Below are 15,081 nucleotides of genomic sequence, written 5' to 3' on the forward strand. Positions count from 1 at the left end.
GTTTTTATTGGGATAGCTGTTGCAATTTTGTTTGTTCAAAATAGTCTGGCTTAATCCCATTGTTGCTGTTTTAATAAAAAAAACTAATTTATTAGTGGTAATAGTTTGGCATTGTTCGCCAAGGGGTAAGGCTGGGAAGACTAGCTTCGATCCTCGCCACAGGAACTCATCAGTTCTATTGTTTCTTGTTTGTGTATATTCTCCACCGAAGTTATTTTTCAATAACGTCTTCAACAAAAAACTTTTTATACCCAAACATCAATCGTCAGATCGAAGTATAACTTCAATGAGAAGTTTTTCTTTGGCAATCTCACACAAACTCGACGAAAGTGTTTGCAAAACAAGACAAACCTTCTCCACTGTTATGGGTCGTTGAATTACAACGAAGGCAACATAGCAACATGTTTGTTGGTGTGTTTATTACAGCCACAACAAACATACAAACCGTGCCAGTGTTTCTCAAATGGCGTTTTTTATTGGGATAGCTGTTGCAATTTTGATTATTCAAAGTAGTATTCACAATAGAATCGATTTTGGCTGTTTAAGGTAGCGATTGTAGCAATTTTTACGCAACATTGCTTGCTGTCATCACTTTTAAAGCAAACGAAAAATAGTATATTGTGTAGCGAGTGAAATAATCATACATTTAGAGGCCAGATAGTGTTCAAAAATACAGAAAAGTATGGGAATTGAGATATTTTATTGCAGAAATGGATAACAAGTGTATGTGCGATTTTTATAACCTACACCACACTGTGGTAAGGGGTATTATATGTTATTTTTATGTAACATGCATAAGGAAAAGAGGTAGACCCATAGTTCCTTCTAGGGATATGCATAGAATCGTCCGTTCGCAACGTAGAGGTCGCATTTGTTGTCCGATTTGGCTGAAAATTGGGCAAGATCATTTTTTTAGCCGTCGCAAGAACGCTATTGCTTTTGGTGAAAAACGGTTCAGATTTGGATATAGTCCCCATATATATTTTCGTCCGATTTGAGGTATTTGATGCACCAAACACGCTATATCTGTCCAATTTTGATGAAATTTGGAATTTATGACGGAATTAGGTCTATAAATAAATGTACCAAATTATATCGAAATCGGTTCAGATTTGGATATAGCTCCCATATATATTTTTGGCCGATTTGGCGAATTTGCTGCACCAAACACTCTATATACGTCAGATTTTGATGAAATTTTGAATGTGTAAATGAATTCGGTCTTCAAATAAATGTGCCAAACTACATCGAAATCGGTTCAGATTTGGAGATAGCTCCCATATATATTTTCGGCCGATTTGACGTATTGGCTGCAAACACGCTATTTACGTCCAATTTTGATGAAATTTGGAATGTGTGACTGAATTTGGTCTAGAAATAAGTGTACCAACTTATATCGAAATCGGTTCAGATTTGGATATAGCTCCTATGTATATTTTCGCCCGATCTGTCCAATTTTGATGAAATTTGGAATTCAATTCAATTTTCTTTATTTTCAAATATCGTTATAAAGATTACAATTTGTTTATTTTTGTATACTACTAAACATAATAAAGAATTATACAGCTTGGTTTGTAATTAAAACCGTCAGCTGGAAAATTGAGTGGTTATAGTATTAATACTTAGGATCAAAGTTTATTAGTAATTAAATTCTTCAATTAAAAATTTTCGGTATCTGAGCCAGCAAAAAACTTCACCACCATTAAGAGTGTCAATGACTTCGTATCGCGATAATACAGTTGTATTGAAATATTTGACCCGCATATTTTTTAATATTGGACACCTACCGATAAAATGAGTTAACGTTTCTTGTTCTTCAAGATTACACAGTGAACACCTTTGGTCCTCTGGCGTTCTATACTTTTTTCCATTTAGCCAAAGTAAATCACCTCTCGCTTTCATTATTAGTGTTATTTGCTGCTGACTGAAGTTATCGTTGCAATAGAGTGGTCCTCTGTAATAATCCAGATGTTTATACAGTCTTTGGTCGCTTTGTTGAGCTTTTTGTGTATGCGCATTAAAGGCCTTTATTTTAATTGCTGTTATTAAATTATTTGATGCTTCCATCCACCTTCTCTTATTTGTCATAATGTTGCCGATGTCAATGTTATTTTCAGTAAGCTGATCTACAACATCCTTGAAGCAATACAGATGCTTGCTTGCCAGTTTTAAAGCTAATATGTGCGGCAAACGATGGCTTTCAAGATCAAATACAATTTTTGATATATACGACAAATGCAGGGAATATGTGTAGATATATCCCGGTTCATAGCCTGTTTCTATCGCAAGAATATAGTTTGGTGTAGATTCTGGGAGCTTTAATATTTTCTTTATGAAGTATCGATATAGTTTTTCTACCTCAGTAAAATATTCATTTCCCCATAATTGGGCGCCATAACTATGAATGGAACGACAAACGGCTGTAAACATTTTCCATTTCGATTTTAACTTCACTGATGGGTTTGAAAAGAAATTCTTCCATGTAGCAAAAATTGACATTTTTGTAGCTTCTTCCTTTTTTTGTAAATGTTTAGTAAATGATAACTTCGGAGTTAACAGTATCCCCAGGTACTTATATTCATTCACTATTCCAATTTCTTCACCATTGAAGGTCCATTTTTCATCAGCTGAAAGTTTTCCTCCTTTTCTGATCTGTTGATGATCTGTTTTCAAAACCTGATCTGTTGATATTATATATTTTTTAAAAATGGAAAATACTGGTAATGGTATGTAAATTAAGATTATTATTAAAAGTGTAAATGTAATATTAGATGTGGTCAATAATTTGTTGTGTCAGTAAGTAATGGTTTTTGATGTAGTCTGTGGTATCGTCCATGTGTTATTTGGAGTAGAACTTTCGGCTTCAGGGAGCTTTCTCGGAAAAATATGTATCTGGTGAAAGGTGACAATGTCGGCTACCAGATTTTGCAAAGAATTTTTGCGTATACTTGCGAATAAAAAAATTATCAACTTCCAAATTTCGTGAAACTTAAAAATTTGGATATTTTTAATTTTTGGTTGGAAAATCAGCGAAAACCTAAACACCTTATAGAATGGATTTCTGCAAAATTTAATCGAGGTGTCAAAGACAACTTCATGACGGAAATTAAAAAGCAAATTTATAATATTTATGCACGCCTTAACCAAAAATGGATAAAAAATTGGAGGTCAAAAAGTCGTGTATTACAATTTGAAAGCTTATGGTTAGCTAGCGACACAGTATTTACGCTAGAACAAGGTAATGATCAAAAGAAGAGAGGGCGCCCTAATGTGGATTATAGTGAAGGAAGAAAACTTGCTTCGGAAGTCTGCTTTGAACACGGCAACAATACCAAACCCTTGATTCATGCCGCCTCTGTTTCGGCCAATTTGTCAAAAGAAAAATATTTAAACTATGTTCTCAAGGAAGGTCGGTATCAACCAACTATATTGAGAAAACAATTAACTTCGACAGAAAAAATTTATGAACGATATATCCAAATCTGAACCGATTTCAATATGATGTCTCAATAATGTTTTCTAGACAAAATTCCGCCACACACTTTAAATTTCATCACAATTGGACATATATAGCGTGATTGCTGCACGAAATACCTAAAATCGGGTGAAAACATATATGGAAGCTATATCCAAATCTGAACCGATTTCGATATAATTTGGCATACTTTTTTTCTAGACGTAATTTCGTCACACATTTTAAATTTCATCGAAATTGGACAGAATTTGCGTGTTTGTTGCACCAAATACCTAAAATCGGGTGAAAATATAAATGGTAGCTATATCCAAATCTGAACCGATTTCAATATAATTTAGCAAACATATTTCTAGACCAAATCCTGTCACACGTTTCAAATTTCTTCGAAATTGGACAGAAATTGCGTGTTTGTTGCACGAAATACCTCAAATCGGGAGAAAATATATAAGGGAGCTATATCCAAATCTGAACCGATTTCAAAATAACTTGGCAAACTTATTTCCAGTCCGAATTCCGCCACATATTCCAAATATCATCATAATTGGACAGAATTTTCGTGTTTGGTCCATCAATTACTCGAAATCGGGCGAACATATATATGAGAGCTATATCTATATATGAACCGATATCAACCAATTTTGGCAGATTAACTTCTAGGCCGATTATAAACATCTGCACGAAATTTTGAAGGTTTAGCTTACCCCTGTGATTTTTTGCCTCAAAAACATATCATCGGCCCCATCGTGCATTGCACACACCAAAATTTGGTTGGTCTGCTTTACAGCAAACACAACACACGTCGTGCCAGTGTCTTCTATTAGAAACATTGTGGCGTTTTTTATTGTGGCGTTTTTTATTGGCACGACGTGTGTTGTTTTTGCTGTAAAGTAGACCAACCAAATTTTGGTGTGTGCATTCGTTGAAATTCGACGACACATACTAGTGGAAGAGGTTTGAATTGTTTCGCAGACACTTTCGTCGGAGTTGTGTGAGGTTGCCAAGGAAAAACTTCTCATTGAACTTTTTTCTTTGCTTACCTTTATACTTCGAGCTGACGATTGATGTTTGGGTATAAAAAGTTTCTTGTTGAAGAAGTTATGGAAAAATAATTTCGGTGGAGAGTATCCACAAACAAGAAACAAGGGAACTGATGAGATCCAGTGGCGTGGATCGAAACTATAGTATTCCCTGCCTTACCCCTTGGCGAACAATGCCAAATCTTTTCCACTAATAAACTAGTTGTTTTAAAATATTAAAACAACAACAATGGGATTAAGCCAGACTATTTTGAAAAAACAATATATTATATTTATATATTACATTAAATTAATCTAATGGAAAATAATATATAGGAAAATATATAAGAAGTTAAGGTGTAGACTTTTTAAGCGGGGAAAAATGATTATTGTATTTTCTGAAATTTTAGTAAGAATATAACTGCAAAGAAAAAAACTAAACAATGTTTGATTTTGTTCAGTGTCGACACATTTACTTGTCGGCTACTCAACGACGATTTTAATTCCCTTTGTGAGTACGCGTAGCAGGGATGGAAAATTCTGTACAATAGTACTTTTTTCAGTACCATTTCACTATAAAAATTACCGAAGTAACGCGACAAAATCGATTAGTTGTCAATGAGAGTCGTACCTAAAATTTTCTGAGCGACAATTTTGCAGAACATTTCGAAGCTGAAAAACGTCATCTTGTGGTACTTTTATAGCGGCTCTTAAAATAAAGGACGAAAAGGACATTGAAGGAAGCGAGTTAGAGGGTCGAAGTGCTTTACGAAAATAATCCTCATTCGATTTGACTGAAGACATGTCATCTCATAAATAAGTTAAAATAACAGTTAACAATGATATAACGCTAATTTTAGATGCCTTACCGGGCCTTCAAAATAATTTGTTGAGAATTCAATATAAACAAAGCTTTACGATCAAAACGATAGTCGGACTGTCGCGACAGTGGATCCACCCATTGGCCAAAAATAAAAAAATGAATGTCAAAATTTTGGTACAACATCTGGCAACTCTGACAGCTATGACATGGACCTATTTAAAAATATATTAGTTTTTGTCTCATTCGACCGCGATCTTCTTAAGAATAGCTTCAAAAGTCGGAACATTTGACTAATATTTTTTGTTGTGAGTACAACCTATATTTTAAGTGCAAGTAAATATATTCAAAATATCGCGAAACTAATACATATAGCAAAATATTATAGTGGATTTTGAAGGAGGAGGTAATAGTTTAATTTTGATTAAAAAATTGTGTTTTAGCGTGTTGTGGAATACTAGTTAGCTGATTATTTTCTTACTGTATTTTGTAATGCCAATTCGATCATATACTTAAATTTGACCTAAGGTTTTAGTCATGATGCCCACTAGTGCCCACCTCGGGAATAATTATCCAAAGTAGTTCATGGGTTTAAGATTATTCAGTATTAAAATCAGCTGCCATCTAGTGCCAGACTATAAATGGTGGGCTGCTGACTAAAGCTGCCCTAGAATAGGGTTTCTATGGATATATTAGCGTATAACTCCGTTATCTGACCACGTACATTAACATAATTGGTATCAGTGGCAAGATGAAGAAATCTTCTTCCAATGTCTTACGTTGGCGGTACGTGCTTTCCAGGAAGAACTCTATAAGATATATATTAAAAATTTTACCAATTTTCAGACAAAAATTTTGATTTTTTTTAAATCCGCTAAATTGGTTGGATTTTATGTTGTTTTGGAGATTGGTTTGTTTCCCCAAACCTATTTTTGCATCATATGATAATCGGGACCGTTGTTCATGTTATTTTGTATTAACAGCATAAAACAATTTTTACCGTATACCCCCTCCAGAGGGGAAAGGGGGGAGAATGTTACGCTCGTGGTTTCTTAAAACACTCTTCGCAGCAGCACAAACCGATAACCGGCGCATTGGCTTGATTTATACACTCTAAATATTTTTAGCCACTTTCTCCATACAAGTGGATCCACTGTGTGTCGATAGTTTGTCAGTTTTATGCTATGGGAATATTTTATACCATATCGAATACAAAATACCTAATTTCAGTAATTTCGATAGGATAATCATGCCAAAACCTCAGGAATTAGCGTTATATCTTTGTTCACTATTGCTTTAGCTTACTTTGAGATGACATGTCTTCAGTCAAATCGAATGAGGATTATTTTCATAGAACACTTCGGCCTTCTAACTCGCTTCCTTCAATGTCCTTTTCGTGCTTAAATTTAAGAGCCGCTATAAAAGTATATAGATGTTCTGCAAAAATGTCGCTCAGAAAATTTTAGGTAGTGCTCTCATTGACAACTAAACGATTTTGTCACGTTTTCGTGGTCGTTTTGTGCATTTACCCTGTTTTTGTTCAGAAAAAGACTACACCTTTTTCAGATGTAATTCGAAACATTTTAGTTGTAATTCGTAACATTTCATTTGTAATTCGAATTGTTCCATTTGTAATTCGAATTATTCTATTTGTAATTCGAATTATTCTATTTCTAATTCGAATTATTCTATTTGAAATTCGAATCATTCCATTTGTAATTCGTATTATTCCATTTGAAATTCGAATTATTCCATTTGTAATTCGAATTATTCCATTTGTAATTCGAATCATTTCATTTGTAATTCGAATTATTCCATTTGTAATTCGAATTATTTTATTTGAAATTACAAAGGAAATCATTCGAATTACAAATGGAATAATTCGAATTACAAATGGAATAATTCGAATTTCAAATGGAATAATTCGAATTACAAATGGAATAATTCGAATTACAAATGGAATAATTCGAATTACATATGGAATAACTCAAATTTCAAATGGAATAATTCGAATTAGAAATGGAATATTTCGAATTACAAATGGAATAATTCGAATTACAAATAGAATAATTCGAATTACAAATGGAATTCTCGAATTACAACTGAAATGTTACGAATTACAAATAGAATCCTCGAATTACAATTAAAATAATTCGAAATACATCTGAAAAGGGTGTATATTTTGTTTTTTGTATATTCGTTACAGAACATACAAAAACACAAAACATAGTTTTTTCTGAGGAAACAGGGGTAAATGTAAAAAATGACTATGAAAACGCGACAAAATCGATTAGTTGTCAATGAAATTGTACCTAAAATTTTCTGAGCGACATTTTTGCAGAACATTTCGAAGCTGAAAAACGTCATCTTGTGGTACTTTTATGGCGGCTCTTAAAATAAACGACGAAAAGGACATTGAAGGAAGCGAGTTAGAAGGTCGAAGTGCTTTACGAAAATAATTGTCATTCGATTTGACTGAAGACATGTCATCTCATAAATAAGCTAAACCAACAGGTAACTATGATATAACGCTAATTATAGATGCTTTACCGGGCCTTCAGCAGAAACTTCATCACGCCATAACTCGGAAGTTCGACTCACGGCGGATCTGTCCTTCGGATTCTTAATATACTCACAAAGGGCTTTTATCCCCAAAAGGAATTATCTCTGCCCCAACATTTGTGTTCACAGTGTTATCTGTCGCGAATAATTAAAAAAATAATTTGTTGAGAATTCAATATAAACAAAGCTTTACGACAACGATCAAAACGATAGTCGGACTGTCAATAGTTTGTCAGTTTTAGGCTATAGGAATGTTTTATATCATATCGAATACAAAATAACTAATTTCAGTAATTTCGATAGGATAATCAGGCCAAAACCTCAGGAATTAGCGTTATATCTTTGTTCACTGTTGCTTTAGCTTTGAGATGAGATGTCTTCAGTAAAATCGAATGAGGATTATTTTCATAGAGCACTTCGACCTTCTAACTCGCTTCCTTCAATGTCCTTTTCGTGCTTTATTTTAAGAGCCGCTATACAAATATATACGATTTTGCAACATTCGTCAGATTACAAAGATATAAGGCTTTATTGTTGTTTTTTTACTGAATATAAAATTTTTTCTTAAAAAATAATAAAAAAGTTCCTTTTCAATAAATAAATCTACCATTTTAGTACTTTTTGAAATTTTTAATTTTCCATCCCTGACGCGTATTAGAGAGAGAGCCTGTATTAGAGAGATTCAGAGACAGAGGAATTAAATATAACAGTAAGTTTCTCAGAGAGTAATAATTAATGAGATTTGATAATTGAGATATTAAATAAGTTATTTAGTTTAAGAGTCTTGAGTTAAGTAGAGTGGGGCAGGGATGGAAAATTCAGTACAATAGTACTGTTTTCAGTACCATTTCAATATAAAAAGTACCGAAGTACCCCGCGGCCGATTCAGTACCATTTCACATACATTTTGATTCAAGATTAAAATTTTATTTATTTATTATTATATTAACTTATAGTAAATACATTGTTAATAAGACATAGCATTGGCTACAATGGCCATCAGCTAATTAAAATTTTTATATATGCAAATGCTTAAATTTTTTTAGAATCTGGATGTATGTACCTTCATGTTGGGTATATACAAAAATATTAACCTATATTGATCATTTTCATCGTGGAGCTCTTCCACCCATAGGGAATCCGAAATACAGTCACTACAGGAGATTAATCATTTGAAAGACTTCACATCGATCACACTATCTTAAATATTGCAACATTCTTCAGCTTCCATAAATATAATCCTTTGTTGTTGTTTTTTACTGAATAAAAAATATTTTTTTCTTAGAAAAATAATAAAAAAGTACCTTTTCAATGAGAAAATTACCATTTTAGTACTGTTTGAAATGTTGAATTTTCCATCCCTGGGGTGGGGTATAAGACGGTGGTGCTCAAAATATTTTGTGCATTAGTCTCTCTGAGCGAGTCTTACCTTTGCTAGAACACGACAGATGAGAATAAACAGAACATATTTTGTTGTTGCAGTCATATTAACGTATATGGGTGATCTTGGCTGGTATCGGCACACAACAACATTTTGAGCAAACACTGTTGTCGGTGCATAGTTTTTCAATTAGTGAGTGGAGAGAGAAGCTGTCTTTGCTAGCTCGCGAGTAAAGGGCTGCGGAATGCTGCTCTATGTTGACAATTTTTTGTGAAGAAGTAGCTAAAACCCTCAAGCAGGGTTGCTAAAACGTTCAATATACCGAAAATCGGAAGGTACCGTTATATGGGCCTACACCCATTACCCTCTGTGCTTATAATATGGGTAACACGTCATGCGGGGACTGGAGGTAACTGCAAAAATGGCAGGGAATAAGCAACAGTAAAATAAGATAAAGCAAGGCCACTAAATGTGTAACATCAAGAGTTAAGAATTTGGGCAAAAACTCCCCACACATCCCAATGAAACACAGAGGAGATAAGGAAAACCACTAAAATCCTCTGGGGAGACCCGGACAAGGATAAGACTAAGATCCTATTATTACGAGCTAAGGCATAGTTGAATAAACTAAAAGGTATTCTTATAGATCATATGGGTTCAGCTGCACAAAATTAAATGAGCAGATAATAGCATATGCAGGGCATGCGGAGTTTAGACCGCGTAACGGGCCAACTCAGACGTCAAAAATCATTACCCTAGTGTATCCACTCGGGCATGTGGCGATTCTCGTCCTTCTTTTCAACCTAACCCACGTATATAAGAGTTATGGGCCATTTAGTATGATAAATATAAAACGATCATTGTACCATTCTTTCCTGCCCTAATCAAAAGTCTTCTCAGGCGCCTTTTCTGTCCGGACGCCGAACTCTGTGCAATCACGAGCCATTAAATTTACCATCACAGCAAAAAAAAAAAAAAAAAAATCCTCCCAAAGTAATGGGTTTTGTAAGGGATTTTTTTCCCTGACGGATATCTCTGCTTCTGGTGGAAATATTCCTAGGGGAGAATAAAAGTAGTTCATCTGTTCTTTAAACTAATACTAAATGTGTTTTTAATGAAGGCCAAATATCAGAGTTATGGCTATAGGCGGTAAACTTTTCCAATTTTTATACCCTCCACCATAGTATGGAGGGTATATTACATTTGTTTTTCCGTTTATAACACATTGAAATAATCATTTGTTCTTAATCAGGGCAAAATTCGGAGTCGGTCAATTCACGTCCGTCCGTCTGTAGTAATCACTCTAGCATCCACCAAATTTTGAGAATATGCGTCTTTTGTTTGCATGCAGGTCAAGCTCGATGATGGGCTATATCGGTCCATGTTTTGGTATAGCCCCCATATAACTGTACCCCCCGATTTCCGGTATTTTGATGTTCTTAGCTACAGGCCGAATAAGCTATAATTAGACATTTAGGGCTTCGAAAGGTCAAAAAACTTATATACATACAAAAGTTGTGAAGATAGGCCCATGATCTGGAATAGCCCCCATATAACGGTACCGCCTGATTTCAGGTACATATTTTGACGGTTTTAATCACATTTTTAGACCGAATTGACAATAACTTGACATTTAGGGTTCCTAGTGACCACAAAACTTATATTCCAAAAATTATGGACGTTAATCCATGTTTTGGTATAGCCCCATATAACAGTACATACTGATTTTCGATATTTTGAGGATTATACGTACAATTTTTAACCGAACTAGCTGTAATTTGACGTTTTAAATTTTCAGTGGTTACGAAAATTCTCCACCAAAAATTGTCAACATAAGTCCATGTTTTGGTATAGACCCCATATAACGGTACCTCCCGATTTTCGGAATTTTAAGGATTTTAGTTATAATTTGCGGAGCCAACGATAGTTCGAAAAAGAATGGGACCATTTTCATTTATTTTGTGGGCATTTAAGAACCTAATAATCTTGTCTTTAGCCGAAACACAATTTTGAAAAATCTATTTAAAACAAATTGTGAACTGCCAAAATAAAAAAATTTCCATTTCCATTCCATTTTTAATATAAAAATCTGGCAAATCTTTTTAAAATCGGTCTCGCTTAAAGACACGCTTTATGTACTTAATAAGCTCACCAATATATATGAAGATCGGTCCAATCGATTTCTAAATATATTTGGCACCGACTTTAAAAATGGCACTCCGAGAAAAACGCGTTTTAAATGAGCCTCTACACAAAAAAACGGGCTCTTTGATTGAAAAGGTCATATCTCTTTTAATTTGTCTGTACATACTTCGAAATAAGCTAAAAATGTTTTTTTTTTTCGATTTTTTGAATGTGATATGTAGGGGTTACTCCTTAATGGAGGTTCCAATATACCCAGTGTTTGTGTGAATATTTGAAAATTGTGAAATTTTTTGAATTGTATTTTTATTGAGATACCACCAAGTATCAACAATATTAGGTATAATATCCTCTCCAAAAGAACTACCATGTCGACCAATCGAGTTCCCGCCGTATTAGATGTAAACAATCCGATATAGGTCTCAAACCGGCAATATCTGGAAACTATGACATTTTATGAGTTCTTTAGTTAACACAAATGGACTGCCATTAATTACAATAATTACCAGGTCATATTAACAATAAACAAGGCCACCAAAGGCACACACATTTTATATACATTATGTTAAGTATGTCTTAGTCGGAAAATTCGGCATATGGAACATTTGGTATCGATTCAAATAAATTAGGAAAATATTACAGTCAATATTCCTATAATAAGCCGTTTTTGGAAGATAAATGTATTAAAATCTAATTTTATATGTTTTTTCAAAATATATGTATATTTTTTTAAACCGAAGCTATTGAATCGAAGTACTGTGTAAAAATTTCTTTGCAGTTAATGCTGAATGTTGCTGTTATATTTTGTCTTCTTTTTCAAATGTATCATCGAACGACGGACACATCTTTTCCTCATAGTCTATGGCAGTTTGACGTTTCTCACACGACTCTCAACTTGATTTTTCATATTTGTTATAGACAAAGTGGGAGACTGACGAACAACAAGAGCCACCAACCACAGCAACAAGAAACACGAAAGACAACGGCTGCACGGCTGCCACTTAGCCAAGAGCTATAATCAACAACGGCCAATGTAGCAGCAGCTATAGCAACAACAATAATTCAGACAGCGCTATAATAGCGGGCGACGACATTAGCTGCAGGCGGGCAACATATTCGATTGTGTGGATACAACAAACTAACTGACAGACGGACACTTCAGCATCCAAACACATTTGGCCAACAACTAATCGGCAGTTGCGGCGACGGCAGCATTCGTTGTGGTCGCACTTTTTCATATTTTTGCGTTTCAGTTTCATTTAGAACGTGGAATCGCACGGTTCGCACAGAACGGAAAAATCATCATTCAGACAAATCAGACACAAATAAAAATTAAGAAAAATATAATTTGAAAAATTTTCCAATTTTTCACATCTTCCCGTTAATCAGAAATCAAAAAACCGAAGAAAAAAACAAAAAGTTAAAAAGTGAGTGGGCTAAAAAGAAAATCTGTGCATTTCGACACAAAAGCAAAAAATATTCAAATAAAATATACGATACAATCTCGTGAACTTTGTACAAGTGAGTTGAAGGTGAAGAAAGTGCTAAAGTGCGACTGTAAAGCAGTGAACTTTGTTTGCTTTGGAGCATGACAGAATTGCATAAAACCATTAAAATGTTGCAACCGACAATAAATGTTTAAGATACGTACCGAGCAAGAGGCAAAATACTGCACGAGAACAATACTAGCCAACTGGAATAGCTAACGGACAAAAAACAGACAGACTGAAAGCCGCATATAAACACACGTAATAATAGAACAATCCTACATTGAAACCAAGCTTTTTTCATTTATGTATGTCTGGTTTGTTCTCCTCTTCTTTTTGTTTTGAGTCTTATTCTTTTTTAAGTTCTTGTAAAGTAGTTGGTTTTGCAACAAACCGGAAATTCGAGATCAGTTGTTCGATACCGTTGTTAACAGACCACAAGTACCACTAACCAAGTACAGAGTAAACTCCTAAAATACGTAATTCAAATATTTATTGGTAATAAAATGGGAATAAGAATAAAGTAAATACATTAGGTTTTTGTCATAAAAATTTGGATATTTAAACTATATGACACTAACTTTATGTACGTAAATTGTCGACTGATATATAGAATAAGAACAACAAGTAAGACTGTTTATTCCCTCCGCCACGAGTTGTATTGAAGTAAAATGGAACTATTAGTTTTCATTCGGTTATGAAAGTACCAAGGTCTTCCCTCTCGCTAACGGAAGAATATCGCTTTCTTTTAAAAAAGGTTTAATACCAAAGATACTTTGAAATTTTCTACACATTCAGAATGCGAAATACCGTGTAACAGTCATTCCATTTGAGAGAATCCGAACTACCAAGTTACAGTAACTACAGTAGAGTAATCCTAAAAAAGAGGTCTTTATTAAAACGTGCATCTCTACCCACAATTATCTGTAGGCATGTCTTATACCCATATCAAATACTAAATTCCAAATTTCAGTCATTTCTGTAAGATAATGTGGCTAAAACCTTCAAAATACCGAAAATCTTGAGGTACCTTTCTATATTGGCTATATCAAAACGTGGAACTATACCGACAATTCTTTACAGAAATGTTGTACATTCCCAACGAAGAATTTATACCGAATTTTACCCATTTCTGTAGGAAAATGTGGGTATAACTTAGAAAATACTGAACATCAGGAGGTACCGTTCTATGGGGCAATATCAAAATTACAGTTATCTCAATCCACCTTTCTAGGAAGGGATTCTACTTCCGAAAAGCCATTACTGATCCCTGTTTATGTTTCCTTCTCTTGTGGGGATTTTATTTGACGTCGACGCAAAACGAGCTTTGTTGATCAATCAAGGATTGGGTTCGTTCATCCTTTTACTTAAGTTCTGGAAAGATCATGCATGCGTTTGTCGCATATAAATCAGATTACCCTCAAACTTTTTTATCCTGTAGCAAACTGCCTTCAATCTAGTTTTCCAACACTTTTGCGGATAGCAAACTATTTTAAACTTATTTGTCTTATATAAAGCTAACTTCAAACTAGTTTTCCTAATTTGGAAGGTACCAAACTCTTCTTTAGCATCACTCCAAATTTTTTATCGTTTAACACACTACCTTCAAACTAGTTTTCCTAGTATCAAACATCTTTTCAACAACATTTTAGTATCAATAAACTGCCTTCAAACATCTACTCCTAGTATCTAGTATGCTTCCAACAACTTTGCCGGGCATCAAACTTCCTTATCGTGCAACAGACTGCCTTCAAACTAGTTTTCTTGGTATCAAACATTCTCCCAACTTAATTGGCAGACACCAAACTATTTATTAGTATTTTAATTCCCTCAAACTTCTTTATTTTGCATTAAACTGCCTTCAAACTAGTTTTCCTGACATCAAACTACCTTCAAACTAGTTTTTTAGAATATCCTCATTTGTTTCTATCTTGTATCAAACTGCTTTCAAACTTTCCTAGGATCAAACGTTCTTCCAATTACTTTGGCGGGTATCGAACAATTTTTTTAGTATCAGATCAATCAATCTTCTTTATCGTAGTTTTCCTGGCATTAAACATTCTTCCAATTGCATTGGAGGACATCAAATTATTTTATAGTATTATAATACCCTCCAACTTCTTTATCTTTCTTTCTTTATGAATTTCAAACTAGTTTTCCTAGTATTAAAAATGTTTCCAACAACTGTTTCGGATATC

At 34.1% G+C, this 15,081-nt stretch overlaps 1 protein-coding gene across 17 annotated transcripts in view; it reads left to right on the forward strand.

The window, feature by feature from the left end:
* The first annotated feature begins 12,350 nt into the window (after nucleotides 1-12,350).
* Nucleotides 12,351-15,081, forward strand: part of Pka-C3 (Protein kinase, cAMP-dependent, catalytic subunit 3) — an 89,072-nt gene continuing 86,341 nt past the window's right edge. For 2 of the 17 annotated variants that reach the window (XM_073979791.1, XM_073979793.1), the window contains exon 1: nucleotides 12,592-12,917. The gene's annotated coding sequence lies outside the window, so the exon portion shown is untranslated. Of the gene's footprint in view, nucleotides 13,192-15,081 lie in introns of all 17 variants that reach the window. The other 15 variants (XM_073979796.1, XM_073979798.1, XM_073979797.1 and 12 more) reach the window with 12 other exon arrangements.

Source organism: Musca autumnalis, unplaced genomic scaffold (assembly GCF_047663935.1).
Source record: "Musca autumnalis isolate F117 unplaced genomic scaffold, ASM4766393v1 scaffold_4, whole genome shotgun sequence".
Taxonomy (NCBI): domain Eukaryota; kingdom Metazoa; phylum Arthropoda; class Insecta; order Diptera; family Muscidae; genus Musca; species Musca autumnalis.